General features: G+C 45.2%; 1 pseudogene; it reads right to left on the reverse strand.

Annotated features, from left to right (window-relative positions):
• Positions 1 to 1,488: 1,488 nt before the first annotated feature.
• On the reverse strand, positions 1,489 to 19,115 carry LOC129339485 (vomeronasal type-2 receptor 26-like; annotated as a pseudogene).
• Between the last annotated feature and the right edge of the window lie 581 nt (positions 19,116 to 19,696).

Below are 19,696 nucleotides of genomic sequence, written 5' to 3' on the forward strand. Positions count from 1 at the left end.
TGACTCCATGCCTAGAAGATGGCAAAACACCGCCAGGATCCCTAGCTAAACTGACCTGGGGGAAAATTGCTTCCTGACTCCAAAGAGGTAATTGGCATTAACCTTGGCATATAAAAAGGGGCCAAGAGAATTAAGCACTGATGTAACCCTTCCTGCCCTTGCTTTCATGATCTGCCTAGGTTCACAGAATCAGCATTGCTGTCAGATAGCCATCTAGCCTCTGCTTAAAAGCCTCCAAAGAAAGAGAGTGCACCACCTCCCGAGGAAGTCTGTTCCAATGAGGGACCCCTCTGTCAGGCAGTTCTTCCTAATGTTTAGCCAAAAACTCTTTTGATTTAATTTCAACCCATTGGTTGAACCTTCTCTGGTCCAACCTTCTTGGGCATCACACTCTATATGATAGCCCTTCAAGTACTTGAAGATGGTTATCATACCACTTCTCAGCCATCTCCTCTCCAAGCTAAATATATCGAGCTCCTTCAACCTTTAATATCCATTGCAAGAGGGCAGAAGAACCTCTCTAAATGTCAGGAAGCATTACATTGGGAAGAATTTCCTGAAGATTTGAGCAGTTCTTCAGTGAAACAGGCTTCTTTGGGAGGTGATGGGTTCTCTTTCTTTGGAGATTTTAAAGCTGGATGGCCATCTGTCAGCAATGCTGTTTCTGTGAAACTAGGCAGATCATGAGAAGGAGAGCAGGAAGGGTTACATCAGTGCTTAGTTCTTGTGGCCCCTTCTTATATGCCCAGGGCTATGCCAATCACCACTTTGGGGTCAGGAAGCAATTTTTTTCAGGCCAATTTGGATAGGGATCCTGATGGTGTTTTGCCATCTTCTGGGCATGGAGCAGGAGTCACTGGGGGTGTGTGGGGGAGGTAGTTGTGAATTTCTTGCAAAATGTAGGGAGTTGGACTAGATGACCCTAGAGGTTCCTTCCGTCTCTGTGATTCTATGATTCTACAACTTTCTCAAACTTCCCAAAATATCCAGAGGTTTGACAAGGCTGGGGATGTCTTTTCCCTTCAAATGTGGTTGCCAGGTTTCCTTATACTCCCAGCAGGAGTTGGGGGTTGCTTACCTTCTGCATGTTCATGTGGTGCTCCTCTTGTGCACACGTCTATGAAGTGATGTCATCGTGCAAGGTGGGGAGTGCCTGTGAGCTTCATAGCAAGCTATAGCGCTCTTAGGATGGAGCGATGACACCAGGAGGCCCATTCCCTACCATTCCCCCTTCCCCCTGCCGCTGACCAGGTGAGCAGTGGCAGGGGGCAAAAGATGGGACCACTGGAGGAATAAGAATCCTATCTCCAAATATATAAATTAAGGAAATCCTGAACTAAATGAGTCATGTAAAATGAAATGCAAAATAATGGTTAGTGTTCTTTATTTTGAATGGGTATGGATTGTACAGGAAAATATATGGACTCAAATTCATTAGTTCCTTCATAATGCAAATCTTGTTTGGTATGTCAGTAATTTATTTTGATTCTAGCTGGTGGTCAACATTTCTCTGTGGTCTTGTTTCTTTTCTGTAGTCATCTTTTTCTCTTTTCTGTGTTCACAGCTCCATCTGGGTGGTGAGGGAACTACACTCTGCAGAAGCTCAGACGTGCTCATTTCATCTGTTTTGGTCTTTACAATGAAAAAAAGGTTTATGATTGGATAAACTGCATTCAATGGTTGTTGTGGATTTTCCGGGTTGTATAGCCATGGTCTTGGCATTGTAGTTCCTGACGTTTCACCAGCAGCTGGGGTTGGCATCTTCAGAGGTGTAGCATCAAAAGACAGATCTCTCAGTGCCACAGTGTGGAGAAGATATTGGCAGGTAATTTATATCTACTCAGGAAAGTGGGTTTGGGCTGAGTCATCCTGTAGGAGTTTCCCAGGGTGTGGAATGCTAATGGAGGGAGGCGTCACTGTATCCTGATGAGGTTCTTTTGCATATGGATTGGTGCTTGATATGCTAATCTTCTCTGAATTGTATGTTCAGGTGGATATTGTTGAGGTGGTTTAAAAACCCCATCAATTCTTCCTCACCATGGCTTCAAATGATAAAGGTATCATCCACGAACCGGAACCAGACTGTAGGTTTGTGGGATGCTGATTCTGTCTTTTGGTGCTACACCTCTGAAGATGCCAGCCACAGCTGCTGGCGAAATGTCAGGAACTACAATGCCAAGACCACGGCTATACAGCCCGGAAAATCCACAACAACCATCATTCTCCAGCCATGAAAGCCTTCAACAATATATAAAACTGTATTCAAATTTCTGCAAAAGACCTTTCTTCCCCTATAGTAAAAGCCAGTGAGGTTTGGAAACAGCTACGTGTCAGGACTGAGTGTCAGACTGGAAACTAAATTGCTTTTTCCAAATTTGAGTGGGATGGTTGTTGATCCACTGAGTGGTCTGAGGGAGGAGGGATTCTATTTCAGTTGCAAAATCTGATCTAATCAGATTGCACAAACTTAACCATCTGATAAACTAATATTTTATAATGGTTAAGTGCCAGACGGGGATCGAGGAGATTGTGGTTCATATTCCTATTCAGCTGAAGAGCTTGCAGGGATAATTTAGTAAGATCAGGCAAATATGGTGGTAAATAATGCATTTTTCAAGGTATACAAGCTACAGCAATTACCTCTTTTTCTGACCTCCATGGATATGGCCATGCTGTTCAATGCTTCTGCGATCTTGACACTAGATTATTGAAACATGATCTATGTGAGGCTGCCCTTGAAGATTACCCAGAAGTCTACTGGAATATTTAATTTCTACAGTGTCTGTTCCTTACAAGCCATTCTTTGTCATTCATCATTGGCTTCAGTACAATAATGTAGCATTTGGGGGCAAAGATACATGCCAGCAGTCCAGCACCAGAGGCTAAGATAGAGAAGATCTCCACAGCTACCATGTATTTTCCTCTGGTGCTCAGATAGGCTGGAACAAAGGACAACCAAACAGTACAAAATACCAGCATGCTGAAAGTAATAAATCTGGTTTCATTGAAACTGTCAGGTAATTTCCTGGCAAGGAAAGCCACAGTGAAGCTGACAAAGGCCAGGAAACCCATATAGCCAAGGACACAGTAGAACATGGTAGGTGATCCTTCATTACATTCCAATATGATTTCTTCAGTCACTGAATGTATGTCAGCATCAGGAACTGGGGGAGAGGTTGTCAGCCACACTGCACAAATGCCTGCTTGAATAAGGGAACAAGACAGAACAATGGAGTTTGTTAGTCTTTTCCCTACCCACTTCCTCATCCTAGGTCCTGGCTTGGTCATCTTGAAAGCCAAGATCACCATGATGGTTTTTGCCAGCACAGAAGAAATGGCCACTGAGAAGCTAATACCAAAGGCAGTTTGGTGAAGGAGACATGTCATCTTCAGTGGTTGGCCAATCAATGGTAATGCAGACAGGAAACAAAGTAGAAGAGAGAGGAGGAGTATATAAGTGAGGTTCCTGTTGTTGGCTTTCACAATGGGAGTGTTGTGGTGCTTCATGAAAATCCCTAGTACCAGAGCTGTGCCCCCAAAAAGTAGAAGAGCAATAAGAGCTAAAGCAATTCCTAGTGGTTCTTCATATGACAAGAAGCTTATAATCTTGGAAATGCATTCATTCTGCTCCTTGTTCGAATAATAATAATCTGGACATAGAAAACAGTACACCGTATCTGAAAAGAAAGTTGTCTGAAAAGGCTAAGATCTGTATCTGAAAAGTATCTGAAAAGAAACATGATACAGATCATCATTGAACTCATGAAATGTGGTGTCCTGTATGTGGGGACAACCAGCAAAGCACAAAAATGGTACATTTAAAAAGAACAAACTAGAACAATGGACTGCTACCAAAGCGTCAGAATGTGAAGGGAGAGATCCAACCAAGCTATTCTTTGGTTGAAATGGGGAGGAGTGATCCCCTTTGACCACCAGAAATTCTATGCTGAGGATTATGGGACCAGCATGGACAAAAGCCATAATGGACAGGGGATTCAAAAAGAAAGGGAATTGGATGAGATAGACCATCTCATTTTCCCCTCTCCCAATATTTTCTCTTTGTCTTCCCTGAAAGTCCACATAGCTTCTTCCCTTTTTGTGCCTCCTTCTTTCCCTCTCACACACCAGCCAATCCATCTTCAGTTTTCCCTCCTTCCCTACCCCTGGCAGCTTTTTTCTGGGAAAAGTCCAGACGAGTTATCTGCTGCCAGTCATCAGGCCAGGTCCTTTTCTGCTTGATCCTGCTATGTCTTTCTCCTTACCAGTGCCCCAATCCCACATGGTTGTTGTCCATGAAGGCACCATTATTCCCACTATAGCTTTTTTGTGTAGGAAAGGGGACCCATCCTCTCTTTTTCACCAATGGAACAGTTGTCTGGATCCAACCCCTAATTTCAAATACTGAGAAAAGATCACATGGGAAACATGACTCTACAGCTTCAATGTGTGCATTATCTTGCATGTCTGATTCCCTGTATTTCTGTCAGTATTTTTGACAATTGTTTAAATGAGAAGTCTCACCCTCTCGATCTGACATCTTTCCTTCTGGACATGGAATGCAGTCATAGCAACAGAATGGCTCCCCTTCCTTTATTTTCTTGTGATAGCCAGGATGACAATTATCATTACATAAAGAAAGAGGTTGTGTCTAATCAGCAAAAAAGTAGGAGAATGTTAATCTCCGAACAGAAGGCTTAGAATCCTTACAATTCAGGAAATATCATGATAACAAATAAGTAGTTATTAGTTCTATTCCTAAAACCCTCCCAAGGATAAAAAAACCCAACCACTCCAAGTCCATATATCCCCAGATTAAAATGTAATAATCCCACAGAAATGGTCAAATTGACTACAACATATTTTTAAAGTAGGCACATAACAGACCCTTGCAATGGAAAGGAGGATTCCATTCCTGCTAGTTAAAGCTTTAACAAAAAGAAGAGAAAATATCTGCATTCTTTTCATGAGCCATTTTGTAACCTGCCCTCAGGCTGCACACGTGGGATCCTTGCAATTAATAGCTCTTCCTGAACAACAAGGGGAAACAATCAGTTCAGTGGACAGATGACTTGGGGTCACAGTTCCAGGCTGAATGGCTCCTTCAAGTCTGGAAAATGTGAAGAGGTTCAGAGAATGCCCACAAACATGCCCAAGCTTGTCTTGTATGAGACTAGAATGACCCCATTTTCCAAAACTGCAATACAGTTCAATTTTGAGTTTTTCCATGTGGCTATGGGACATAATGGAAGCTTTGATAGAGCACAAGCACAGGGCTATTACCTGCTCCTACTATATACACAACAATTCAGGTTGCAAATACTGCTTTTCCCCAAGTCCAAAAGTGGGGTAAAACCCCAAAGCCGAAAATGTGGAATTTTTGCACAAAAAATATCTTTTAATATAAATTATGGAGAGAAATTTTAGTTATCACTGTTTGCTCCACCTTCTTGTAAAATGGAGATAACACATGTTGGTCCATCTATTTATACATGGAAACAATGCTAAAATCATGTTTCAGTATGTGTTGGAAACCCCAAATATGATTATGCATTGTACTTTCAGTTTCAAGCCAAGCCTATCGAGGGTCAGAATGACCCCTCTTACTCTTTTGATGAACCTCAAAAAAGAAAGGCAGTGGGGAGGGGAGAGAGGGATTTCAGGGCACTGTCATTCATTGAGGAGAAAGCATAACAGGAGTTGGGTTTCTGTAAAAAGCTTTCAATGGGTAAACCCAATTTTTTTCATGAATTCTGTGGTCAAAATAACCCCAATGTCTTTGAGAGGAATCCTTCAACAGTGAATACACCATCTAAAAACCCTAATTAGGAATGTTACTGAATTTCTTGATCTGAAAGTTCTTCTTATGGATTCTCTCCAATCGAAATAAGAGTGTACTTGTCCATTTCCCTGGCCATACAAATAAAGTAGAAATGTTTCCATTAAGATTGCGGCTTTTTTCAGCTGCATATAAATGGTATATAATGGATTGGAGTCCAGTGGCACATTAGAGACAGAGCATAGTGGATGGTGTCGTCGTGGGCCACCCCACTCCAGCAAAACAAAGAGACATAGAGGACTCCTGAGAGGAAAAGGTCGCCAGTGAACCTGACCAACCTGACCCAGATCCACAGCCAGTGGCAGAGGGACTGCTGGAGGAGGCAGTCTCTGAGGGATCAGACATAGACCCACAGCCAGCCCCCTCAGCTTCCCAGCCCTGGGCTGGCAACAGAGATCCAGGCACCGGCCAGCTCTCCCCACTCATCACCAGAGCCTCAGGAACACCATCAGAGGAAGGCAAGGAGAGCCCTTCAAGCCAGAAGGCACAGTGCCAAGCTAGCAGCACAGCATCGGCCCAGCCTCAACTGTGGCTATGAGTGCTTGCAGAAGCAGATGCATGATGCAGCACAGGTGGCTGAGCAGTGTGAGGCTTAAAAGCAGCAGAGAAGAGAGTAGCTATGTGGAAATAACATGTTTGCTTACTACTGACCTTGCTGCTTGTGCTTGGAACTGATGCCCTGACTCCTGTGATTGTGAACTTGATTCTGGATATCCCCTTGGACTCTAAGCTGCAAATACTGTCTAACTGGTGTCTGAACCTTGGAACCGTGATTTGTTCTGCTCTGACAACTTGGCAACTTCCCCTGCCTGCTGGCTGTGTGAATCAGTAACCAGGACAAACACGGTATGAGCTTTCAAGAGTCAGAGGCTCCCTTCTTCAGACATAAAAAAGTAATAAAATGGTGTCTCACATTAAAAATGGCACAAAATGGGATGTTCTGTAAACATATCACTAAAATTACATTAAAATAAACAAAAATGAGAAATTTGCCCCAAAAATAGGCAGAAAGAAAATGAGCTTTTCATGAGAATTATATTCATACATATTTAACACCAGTCAGTAATTCTTATAAGCTTCAGGTTGGGTTAATATTACTCTTATGATCCATAGGAGAAAAAGAATATGGAGCTTTATCCTCCATAAAGGTAAAGGTACCCTATGCAAGCACCAAATCATTACTGACCTATGGGGCGACATCGCATCACAACTTTTTCTTGGCAGACTTTTTACAGGGTGGTTTGTCATTGCCTTCCCCAGTAATCTACACTTTACCTCCAGGAAACCGGGTATTCATTTTACCAACCTCAGAAGGATGGAAGGCTGAGTCAACCTTGAGCTGGCTATCTGAGCTGGCTTCCGCTGGGATTGAACTCAGGTCATGAGCAGAGCTTGGACTACAGTCTTATATAGATGATAAGAAACTTGTCTTGCAGCATCTCCAATATAATTTCAGTGATGAATTGTTTGCTAATCCTTCTCAAAAGGTCTGTATTCCAAGTCCTACCTGATTAAACCAGCCATGCCATACAATGACTTCCTTGCTAATGTTGAGTGCCTGGGGTGAAGGAATCTGGGGATCCATTCTGCCAACATTCACTCTGACAAAAGATTGATTGGGGAATGTGACCCAGTTGATAACATCAAATCCTGCTTCTAATTCCCCATTCCGGTCAAAGGTAATCTTGTCCCCAGCACTGCTGTTAAATAAGACACCTCTCAGAAAGTGGTGGAGCTAGATTGAGAAATGAAACAAGTTGGTCACACAAGCAATACAAATTCAACTCTTTTTACTACCCTTGTCGGAAGTAAGAGGCAGAGGCTTGGGTACTAAGGGCTACTTTATTAAAGCAACAATGTAACATTCAACAGCAGCAAACAAGGGGCTAATTAGCTGTACAGGTCAAACCAGCGGTCACTATTGGACCTCCTCCTTGTACCTGTCTGGGTGATACCCACTGCCCTGGATGCGAGCCATCCAAGAGACATGGCTTGGGCCCGGCTGGCCAGGCAAATTTTTCCCCCCATAAAGCTCCCAACACCCCAAGCCATACAGCCCAAGGGAAGGACTTGTCCAGGAGATCCCATCAGGAAGTCTGCCCTCGCAGCTGGGCTGTGGAGCCGCAGCCGCTCCTGACAGACCCCATTTCCCCACCAATGGGGATATGCCAAGGGTACTCACTGGCCCGCTCTCATTTTCCTAATTTTAACCTGCCAGTGACCTAATCAGGCTGTAGCACCACTGAGCCAATTAACCACCACGACTGTGAGCAGAGCAAGGTAGGCAACCCTCCCCACCCCTCACCACAGCCAATTAGATGTAAAGGAAAAAAATTCCTACTTGGACCCTAATAAGGCGACTGGCTAATCCTGCCCTACTACAGGGTGTGGAGGGTGGGCTGAGCTCGAGACACTGACTGAAGGGGGAAGCCCGGCAGAGCACAATCTAATGCCCTTGGCTCTGCCCCCTTCAGGTCCTGGAAGGAGAGAGCTGCCCCTACTCTTTCCAGGGCAGCAACAGACAGTACCCGGTCTTAATGGCTCTTGGCCATGGCTGGGATTGCTGTCTTCTTCTACCTCCCTTCCTGTCTTTTGTGATGCCATCCTAAACTGAGATATACCCTTCTAAGTCCAATGAAGTCATAGGGGTCAGAATGTTGTCACTCTGCTTATGATTACATTGCAAGTGATGCAACTGAGATAGACACATCTACATTTGGATACTTGTATGTTTATTTTATCCTACTCACACAAGCATATTCTAAATAGTTGATCCAACTGTGTGCTTCTCTCAGACCGTTGTATTTATCTTTAATTTTTCTAAAAGTTTTCAACAACATTTCAGTTCATGATATAGTATTTTACGCAACTATTAATATACGTACATTCAGACCAACACTTGCTATTTCACAATGGTAAATATTTTTTGTGGGGAAGTGTCCAAACAATTTTAAAGAGTGTGAATGTTCCCCACTGTAAAATGGACATTACTTGCTTTCCCTGAAATAGAAGTCTTCATGTGTATTAATGGAATGTTCAAGTTCTTGTATGTTTCAGTATTTTAGCATTTATTTTATAGGTAAGTGTCCAGTAGATCTGACAAAGAGAACTGTGGTTCTCGAAAGCTTATACTACAATAAAGTCAGTTTGTCTTAAAGGTACTACTGGAATCTTTACTATTTTGCAACTACAGATTAACATGGCTAAATCCTCTGGATTTTATAGGTAGTTAGCAAACAGCTAGTTGGTATCACATACATTGAATGACATGATATAATAACTGATCTTCTTCAGAAATATAAGGAAGCTTCAAATACAGGACATGTTCTTCTACAACAGAAGGGAAAGCACAGTGAATCATTAATGTATGTATGATTCTCTGTGAGATCGAGGATGGTTCAAGTTTGTAGATTTCAACATTACATTTCAAAACAACTCTATTATCGTTGTCCTGCCATGTTTAACATATTTGCAGCTGATGGTATTATCATTTTGGTTACACAAAATAATCGCGCTCATGACTCCCATTTCCTTGCTTGCTCCTTTTGGAATCTGTGCACAGAGGAAAGGGTCCATACCAGTGATCGGACTAAATTTCGTAATACCTTAGCTTGAAAAACGAACCTTGGTGACTCTTAAAACTTGCCTTCAATTCAGGGTGCATATTGTAGCCTATGTTTTTGATTCCACTTTAAATTTTGAGCCAGAGAAGAACTAGTCCCTATCATTTCCATATCACCCAGCCACTGTGTTGGTGATGGCTGTTATAGCAATATGGAGGAAGAATAAGAACCCTCTCTTCCCTTCTACTGATCCCCCTCTTTGGTACCTGCAATGCTTCTAAATGCTGGATTCATGAGACTGTATTTTCTCCAGAATTTTTGAATTCCTCTAAGGAAGCAACAGTAGGGGATTTGCTGTGGTAGTCTTCACCAGTGACAAAATAGTATTGGAAGAATATATTTAGGATTTCAGAAGAGGTTATTGATTTTAAAAAACTCCATACTCTGATAGGCAAGGAGGAGAGACAGATCCTAACTATCTATCTAGTAAGGATGGACGTGGATAGCAGGGCAAGGCCTGCATCCGAGCTGCCAAGAGGGAGGGAGGAGAAGGAGAGAATTGTTGCCTGGAGCAAAGATAGGAAGAGGAGGAGGGAGAGGGAGGAAATCAGGAGGAAGAAAACCTGAGAATAGCAATCTGCATATTAAAGGACAGTCAGAGCAATAAACAATACTAAACAGTAGAGATGGGCACGGACCGCATTACGGACCTAATTTCGTCACGAACTTACCCAGTTCGTGGTTCGCGAACACGTGGGCCGTGGGCTTGTGTTTTTTCACGAAAGCGCCGAACATTGGGGCTTTCTGTCCGTGTGTCCGTTGCCCCTTAATGCCAGGATTCCCGCTCAAACAATTTCCTAGGCAACGGTGGAAACACCTTCCCCGTTTGGAACACACCAATCTTAGCTCAAGAAACCTTGATTGGCAGCTCTGTCAGCCAAACAGAGATCACCCTTTCTGTATAACAGACAACCTTGATTGGCAGCTCTGTCAGCCAAACAGATCACTCTTTCTGTATAACAGACAACGCGCGCAAAGCGTCGGCTCCATTCTCCTGGTGCAGGGACGCAAGTTAGTTCTAAGCTCAGCAACTGCTTGCTGTGGGGAATTTTTGTGTGCGTGTGTGTGTGTGTGAGAGAGAGAGAGCGCGGCTTGGGCTTCAGCTGCAAGAGAGCTTTCTCTTTTCTCCATTTCTCCTCCTTTCTATTCAGAGCACTTTAAAAAAAATCCTTTTACCGCGCTGAATTTTTCTGCGTTGGGAGTCCTTGGGTTCTTCTCGGGCTTAATCCCCCCTCCCCCCCCCAAATCTCTTCCTTTTTTCTGGGTTTGCTGGGGGTTCTATTTTGCTGTGACGCCACCCCACTCATAGACCCACAGTGGGTGCAAGGCAGCTTTGGGCGTTGTCTGCTTCAGTTCTTGCCTTCTTTTCCCCACTTTTTTTTTTGGCTGCTGAAGTGGAGGGAGACTGCTATTAGGCTCTGTGAAACACCTAATCTCAGGTGACCGGCAGCTCGCTTTGGGGGGCTCTCTGCTTCCCTTCTTTCAAAGCCTTTCATTCCCTCAATAGTGGGTGACTTGGGGGGACATTTCCAGCCTGGCTTTTGAGGTGCAGGGGGAGATTGCCACCGGCCTCTGTGAAACACCTACTCTCTGGGACCACTGGCAGCAGGTTTTGGGGGGCTCTGTCTGCTTCTCTCCTTTCTAAGCCTTTTTCACTCCCTAAATAGTGGGTGACTTGGGGGGATATTTCCAGCCTGGCTTTTGAGGTGCAAGGGGAGATTGCTCCTGGCCTCTGTGAAACACCTACTCTCTGGGACCACTGGCAGCAGGTTTTGGGGGGCTCTGTCTGATTCTTTCTAAGCCTTTTTCACTCCCTCAATAGTGGGTGACTTGGGGGGATATTTCCAGCCTGGCTTTTGAGGTGCAGGGGGCAGACTGCTACTGGCCTCTGTGAAACACCTCCTCTCTGGGACCACTGGCAGCAGGTTTTGGGGGGCTCTGTCTGCTTGACTTCTTTCTAAGCCTTTTTCACTCCCTCAGTAGTGGGTGACTTGGGGGGATATTTCCAGCCTGGCTTTTGAGGTGCAGGGGGCAGACTGCTACTGGCCTCTGTGAAACACCTCCTCTCTGGGACCACTGGCAGCAGGTTTTGGGGGGCTCTGTCTGCTTGACTTCTTTCTAAGCCTTTTTCACTCCCTCAATAGTGGGTGACTTGGGGGAACATTTCCTGCCTGGCTTTTGAGGTGCAGGGGGAGATTGCTACTGGCCTCTGTGAAACACCTCCTCTCTGGGACCACTGGCAGCAGGTTTTGGGGGGCTCTGTCTGCTTGACTTCTTTCTAAGCCTTTTTCACTCCCTCAATAGTGGGTGACTTGGGGGGATATTTCCAGCCTGGCTTTTGAGGTGCAGGGGGCGATTGCTACTGGCCTCTGTGAAACACCTCCTCTCTGGGACCACTGGCAGCAGGTTTTGGGGGGCTCTGTCTGCTTGACTTCTTTCTAAGCCTTTTTCACTCCCTCAATAGTGGGTGACTTGGGGGGATATTTCCAGCCTGGCTTTTGAGGTGCAGGGGGCGATTGCTACTGGCCTCTGTGAAACACCTCCTCTCTGGGACCACTGGCAGCAGGTTTTGGGGGGCTCTGTCTGCTTGACTTCTTTCTAAGCCTTTTTCACTCCCTCAATAGTGGGTGACTTGGGGGGATATTTCCAGCCTGGCTTTTGAGGTGCAGGGGGCAGACTGCTACTGGCCTCTGTGAAACACCTCCTCTCTGGGACCACTGGCAGCAGGTTTTGGGGGGCTCTGTCTGCTTGACTTCTTTCTAAGCCTTTTTCACTCCCTCAGTAGTGGGTGACTTGGGGGGATATTTCCAGCCTGGCTTTTGAGGTGCAGGGGGCAGACTGCTACTGGCCTCTGTGAAACACCTCCTCTCTGGGACCACTGGCAGCAGGTTTTGGGGGGCTCTGTCTGCTTGACTTCTTTCTAAGCCTTTTTCACTCCCTCAATAGTGGGTGACTTGGGGGGATATTTCCAGCCTGGCTATTGAGGTGCAGGGGGCGATTGCTACTTGCCTCTGTGAAACACCTCCTCTCTGGGACCACTGGCAGCAGGTTTTGGGGGGCTCTGTCTGCTTGACTTCTTTCTAAGCCTTTTTCACTCCCTCAATACTGGGTGACTTGGGGGAACATTTCCTGCCTGGCTTTTGAGGTGCAGGGGGAGATTGCTACTGGCCTCTGTGAAACACCTCCTCTCTGGGACCACTGGCAGCAGGTTTTGGGGGGCTCTGTCTGCTTGACTTCTTTCTAAGCCTTTTTCACTCCCTCAATAGTGGGTGACTTGGGGGGATATTTCCAGCCTGGCTTTTGAGGTGCAGGGGGCAGACTGCTACTGGCCTCCGTGAAACACCTACTCTCTGGGACCACTGGCAGCAGGTTTTGGGGGGCTCTGTCTGCTTGACTTCTTTCTAAGCCTTTTTCACTCCCTCAATAGTGGGTGACTTGGGGGGATATTTCCAGCCTGGCTTTTGAGGTGCAGGGGGCGATTGCTACTTGCCTCCGTGAAACACCTACTCTCTGGGACCACTGGCAGCAGGTTTTGGGGGGCTCTGTCTGCTTGACTTCTTTCTAAGCCTTTTTCACTCCCTCAATAGTGGGTGACTTGGGGGGATATTTCCAGCCTGGCTTTTGAGGTGCAGGGGGCGATTGCTACTGGCCTCTGTGAAACACCTACTCTCTGGGACCACTGGCAGCAGGTTTTGGGGGGCTCTCTGCTTCACTCCTTTCAAAGCCTTTCACTCCCTCAATAGTAGGTGACTTGTGGGGACATTTCCTGCCTGGCTTTTGAGGTGCAGGGGGCAGACTGCTACTGGCCTCTGTGAAACACCCACCCTAGGACCACTGGCAGCAGGTTTTGGGGGGCTCTGTCTGCTTGACTTCTTTCTAAGCCTTTTTCACTCCCTCAATAGTGGGTGACTTGGGGGGGACATTTCCTGCCTGGCTTTTGAGGTGCAGGGGGAGATTGCTACTGGCCTCTGTTAAACGCCTACTCTCTGGTGACCAGCAGCTCGATTGGGGGGGGGGGCTCTCTGCTTCACTCCTTTCAAAGCTGAATGGATGTCCCTGGCATCCTCCTCCTTGTGACATGTCCTGTCCTTGGTATCCTCCACCTGACGACACATCCTGTCCCAGGTATCCTCCTGATGACAAGCCCTGTCCCTGGCGTCCTCCTCCTGATGACAAGCCCTATCCCTTGTATCCTCCTCCTAACAACAAGCCCTGTCCCTGGTATTCTCCTCTTGACCAGTTCTGCCCCTGGTATCCTCCTCCTGACAACACATCCTGTCCCTGGTGTCCTCCTTATGACGACAAGTTCTATCCCTGGTATCCTCCTCCTAACGACAAGCCCTGTCCCTGGTATCCTCCTCCTGGCGACAAGCCCTGTCCCTGGTATCCTCCTCCTGACGACACACTTTGTCCCTGATATCCTCCTCGTGATGACAAGCCCTGTCCTTGGCTCCTTCTAAGTACCTCTTCTTATTCTTTATAAACTTTACTACTTCCATTAGAATTTGTATACTTACAAAACAGTCTAAGGCACATGGTGAGCTTCCTTGATTGACTGCATCATGTTTGGTGAAGTGGGTTTCATCGGCGACCGACCGTCCTGTGGAGATCCAGCTGGGTCTGCCCCTGGTCTGACAGAGGGACCCTCGTCTGGGTCGGTTGCCTCCTCTACTTGCAGAACTGGGGTGACTTGTGGGTTTGCCGACCCCTCCGCCGCTTCCCTGAGTAGCCTGGAGAACTGGGGGTTTGCCAACCCCCTCCGCTGCCTCCCTGAGTAGCTTGTTGAACTCCAGGGGATCTCTTCCCAGTAGCATTGGATGGGGTAAGTGGGCTACTTTGACAACCTCTATGTGGTGGAGCACCCCCAGGTATTCCACCATGACCCAGACCGCGGGGTGAGGCAGGGTGCGGCCCATCACATCTGCCCCCCTTTTCCCCGCCAGACCCCCCGCCCCCTCAGGGGAGGGAGCTAGGCGCCACCTCCCTGGGCCTGCCAGGCCCATTTTGCCCTGCTCTCCTTTGGCCCGGCAGCCGGGCACATGGGGGGTGCTGCCAGCGAGCGGCCAGACCCCCCACCCCCTCAGGGGAGGCAGCTGGGTGCCACCTCCCCGGGCATGCCGGGCCCATTCTGCCCCACTTTCCTTTGGCCCGGCAGCCAGGCACATGGGGGGTGCCACCAGCAAGCAGCCAGACCCCCCGCCCCCTCAGGGGAGGTGACTGGGTGCCACCTCTCTGGGCCTGCTGGGCCCAGCAGCCGCTGCCAGCAGACACCTTCCTTCCTGGTGGGGAATACCACCCTGCTCCCCTCTTGCCCGCCACTCGAAGCCCAACCAGAGCCAGTGAAGGGGGCCCCCTCAGGGAGGGGGTGGCTGCCATCGAAACCCACCTCTCCCACATGGTGGCTGCCCTCTCGCCAGCCACTCGAACCCCAACCAGCATATCCTTCCTTTGATAACACCACCACGTTCGGTGAAGTGGGTTTCGTCGGCGACTGTCCTGCTCCCGCGAGCGCAAGGGCCCCTCTGAGGGTCAATCCCCACAGTCCGGTGACAAGGAGGACAGTGGCCCAGGTCAGCTTTCTTGAAAGCAAGCAAGCTGACACACCACATCACTGAAATGGGACTCATTGTCCACTGCCCAAAAAGGCTCCTTCTGAACAGGGTAGCATGAGTTCCTTCCCTCAAGGTGTGGAAGACATCCTTTCCCTCCCTCGCATGCCATCCATTCCAGCAAGGGGCCTTTGAATTGCTGCATGATCTCCTGTTTTAGAGTTGGCTTTCACTCAAGTCCATCCATTCATTTCCCATCATGGAGATGCCTCAGGAAGGGCATCTCTTGTTGATGCAGCCCCAAGTAGGTGGGTTTTGTGTGCAGCCACCTCTCCTGGACAGGAGCACAAGTCTCCCTCCTTGCCCCAAAGGCGGGTAAGGGTCAGTCAGAATAGGGGAGGGGAAATTGTTGTTTGTCTCTTTGGAAAAATGATAATTGAGGAGCGTTCCATGAGAACCTTTGGTGGGGAAAGTTGCCTGAAGTGAAAAAGTGTGGGAAAACCAGGCCTTTTCTGACCCGAACCGGTCCGTGAACCGGTTCGCGAACCGGGCCTGGTCCATTAAAAGTTCGTGGACCATGGTCCGTGGAAGCCCACGAACCCCGAACCGGCGGTCCATGGGAAAATGCCGGTCCGTGCCCATCTCTACTAAACAGTGAACAGAGTGCCCTGACCTCTCTTTCTAACTCTTTGGTTTGTCCCCCTCTGAAACCTGAGGAGAGGGACAGCACTGGATCCTCCTCTTTCAACCATCATACTATTGGCAATAAACTGGAAGAAGGTGATTCTCCCATATCCAGCAGTATGATTGCACAAAATTTGGTTTACTAAGCTCATGTAACATCAATTAGGTCAATGTAGGATGGAAAAGACAAAATTCAAGAACATTGTGCTAAGGTTTGGCAAACCTCTGTAAATTATTGAGGCAAAAATAATCCAATAGAGAAAGTTATTGAGGGAATTTTGGAATTAATATGACTTCCAATTGATAAAAACCACTATGAGGAAAGATGTAATAGATATGTAAATATGTTGAGACTGGGATGTATGAATATTTTTGGTGGTTTTAGACTGTTCTTCTGGAAATTGGAAGGTAGTATGGGTGATTTGGAATTTGACTGTTCCTATACAAAAAAGGGGTTGTAATTTGATGGTATATATGTCGTATGTTTGATTGTTTGTAAAATATGTAATAATAAAATTTATTTATTTAACATGAAAAATGGGCAACAGATGAATGCTGGGAAGAAGTTTAGCAAGAAAAATAGTTTTCTATGAACTCTGGATTGTGTTCTTTGATCCACAGAGCTTATATTTTTCCAGAGCCATTTCATATATAACTTGCAATGGCATAAGAACCAGCAACAGCGGTATGGAAGCGACTGCCCCTCCAGCCTTGTATATATGATCATATTGATTGCCATTGCTGGGGAAAGTAATACATCCTCACAGCACAGATGCACACACAATGAGATATATTACCTGCCATGGCTGGTGATTCGGAAGTTTTCTTCTCTCTCCCATTGTTCTTCTTTTGGATTTGGATGAATACATGGCATGTAATGCATGGGCAACAACATAGACAGCATTGTAGATGCTGTAGCTGTAGCCAGTCATGTGCATTTCAAACACAGACCCAGGAAGGTTCTCTAGCATATTTTCTCCAGAACAGAGATCTTCATCTGCCTCACCTGAAACAGAATCTGGAAATACACAGCTGAATGCTTGTGCCCAGAAGGCCCTGATAAAACCATCTTCTTTTGTGCTTAAATGGTTTCTACTGTGAAGAAATTGTTGGAATTCTGGCAGCTTATTGAAGTGAACTGCAAAAGATAGAGCACCATGAATGACTTGAATATCCCACCTTCTTTGATAGTGAAGCGATGTAAAGTCCATCTGAGCTGTGAGAATCCACACTTTACCTTTGGGGTTTTGTACTACATTCTCTATTGTGGGAACATACAACAACCACCTGAAATTTATCATGGAATCAGCTTCTCCATAGAAAATTATTACATTGGTTGTGCTGTTCACAAGTTTATTATGCATTTCCACCATCCAGTTTAATGTTTCTCTTACATCATCATCAAACCCCAAATTGTGATATATACCTATGAAGGCAAATGCCACTTTCAGAAAATACTGGAAGCATCTTTTGCACAAATCTTTCTCCATTCTCACTGTTATCTGCAATGAATCCTATCCATGTCCACTTGAAATGGAGAAGTAAATGGAGAATCCCCATGTACTGAAGGGCTTCTTTTGGGACCATCTGATAGAAAGAACAAACTTGGGTTTTATCTTCCATTATTGGAGCAAATCCATACAAGAGCTGAAGATGAATTTAGAGGGAAAAAGAGAAGAAAGGGTTTTTTTAAATAAATTGTGTGTGTGTGTGTGGTGCTGTATGTTCATTGAAAAAAACTGCAATGCCTATCCTCACATGTTAACTAAAACCTTTTTTGAACTTCTAATAATTCACTACGTCAAAATTATGATGTTTTCACTTGTTTGGTAGTTTCTCCTCCTTTATCACTTACTTGCCTATCAAAAATACATATGAGGTGATAACTTTTCATGAGAGGAAAAATATTCTAGAAAATCCTTTGCTCCGTTGCAATTGTTCTTCATAAAGTCAAAACCAGAGGCTAGTATGTAAAGCTTCAGTGACAAATAAATATTTCGTCATCAGCTTGGGATTTTTTAAGTGACTAGGGGCAGAAAAAAACAGAAAATCCAAAGAGGGAACTCGTATAAACAGGATATTGAACAGAAAGTGATTCCATGTTTGACGGTAGTTGGACTCTGGTGCCTCTTCTTCAGTAAACAAGAGATTTACCTTGTTATCCTAAACTACATCCTTCTAAGCCCAAGCTGCAAGTTGTATGTTCTTTACCAAGCCCTGTAGCCCAAACACATGAGCAAATGCTGGAGAACGCTATTGACAGAAAACATCAAGGTAATCTGATCTGAAACTCATTTTATGCATTTGATTAAGGTAAGTCTGCCTGGCGATAGTGTTTGTGCCAAAGTTCTTGACATCCCTATTTGGCAGTTGTAGCTATGTACAGATCCATATAGGTGGATTTATACCTCCTTTTCTGGGAAAATATGTTACCCATCGACAGTGGTGTAACAGACAAATTAAAAGGCCAATGGGGCAACTATATAGGCATCTATTTTAGCGATGTTTGTTGGTCTCCTGAAGCATATTTTCACAATGTTCTGGTACTACTTGAAGTGCAATTGAACTCTTACAAAACTTATTTGACCATAAACCACAAAGAACGTGAAAAGGTATTGCTTGTGCATAGCCTTAGCATACTACTATCAGGGATAGTTCTGAGAAAATTTTAATTACTATCCTGCTTACTTCGAATCTGGATTAGCTCTAAATATTTCTGAAACTTTATTCTTCTTGCTAATACCATAGATAGTGAAACAAATAAGTACAATTTATTGTTAATACAGTAAATACTATTCATTTTCATAAACTTCACAATAGTGCATAAATAGGTAGAGGATTATAATAAAAAGCCAATGAATGGGCAGAGGCACTTCTAACTGGGGAGGGAATCTAGATAACATGTCTTCCATCTGAGTGAGATCGGGGCTAAGCTGCTGTTACAGGCATTTTAGCCTTGTCATGGCAGAGGTGTGAGCTGAAGGGTCTCTTGGCCCTTAGGCCATGAGTGAGTCAAGCCTGTGCATCTCTGACCAGCTCAAGAGTTGGAGTTATATTGTCTACATTTTCTTTGCCTAAAATATGTTGTTCTCTTAGAAGCTGCTTTCTGTCCCCAGTAAGACATGATAAGGTTTTGCTGTTTTCACACAAAAAGATAAGATCTGCCTGATTGCTTTCAATGCGCCCTTATTATTTCTAAACCACACAGTCTCATAAGGAAAAGAAAAAAAGAACATGTAAATCATTTGTAAGTTTTCATACACAGTACATACATCCTACCTGTGGAAACTTGTAGATGCCCCCAACATTTGCTATGTGTTGAGAGGTTTTAGAATGAAGTCCTCCAATGATTGCAATGAGTTTGTCTTGGGTGTCACACTTATAGTTGGGGACAAACCTGTTCCTTGTGGAGATAAGCTGCATTGTGGCATGATAGGTCCACTGTGCTTTCAAATAGCTGTCATAGATATGGAATCCAAGTGTGACATTGGGTAGTATCTGGGACTTTTCATTTATTTCCTTTATAGCAAACACCAAGGCCAGGATGTGCTGGTACTTATTAGTTTCTACACTAGAATAAGATTTGCATCTTGTGTCATAAACATATTCTGCACAATTCAGTTGTCAATTTAGTTTTATTCATAATATTTATATTGTATTTTATGGGACAATCCTATGGAACCAAACAAGGAAGCCATAGCCACGCCAAATAAGGAGGGTAGTACAAAAAAGCAAGTGTCATTTTAATATCATATGAAGTTTTCTTTCTTTGTTTATATATTTTTATCCCACTTTTTGGACAAAAATCATTCCCCAAAGTAGCTCACCACAATTAAAATTCAAAATACAATGGTGGTGCCAGGTGACATGTATTAATGCAAATAAGACTAAGGTCCTCTCTGCAGGGTTGCAAACTAAAAACCAAGGGAATTGGAGGGGAAAAGAAGAGATTGGATCACTCTCAGAAAACGGAGGTATCCAAAAATGTACACATCTGATGCCAA

Source organism: Eublepharis macularius, chromosome 12 (assembly GCF_028583425.1).
Source record: "Eublepharis macularius isolate TG4126 chromosome 12, MPM_Emac_v1.0, whole genome shotgun sequence".
In the NCBI taxonomy this organism is placed as follows: Eukaryota; Metazoa; Chordata; class Lepidosauria; order Squamata; family Eublepharidae; genus Eublepharis; species Eublepharis macularius.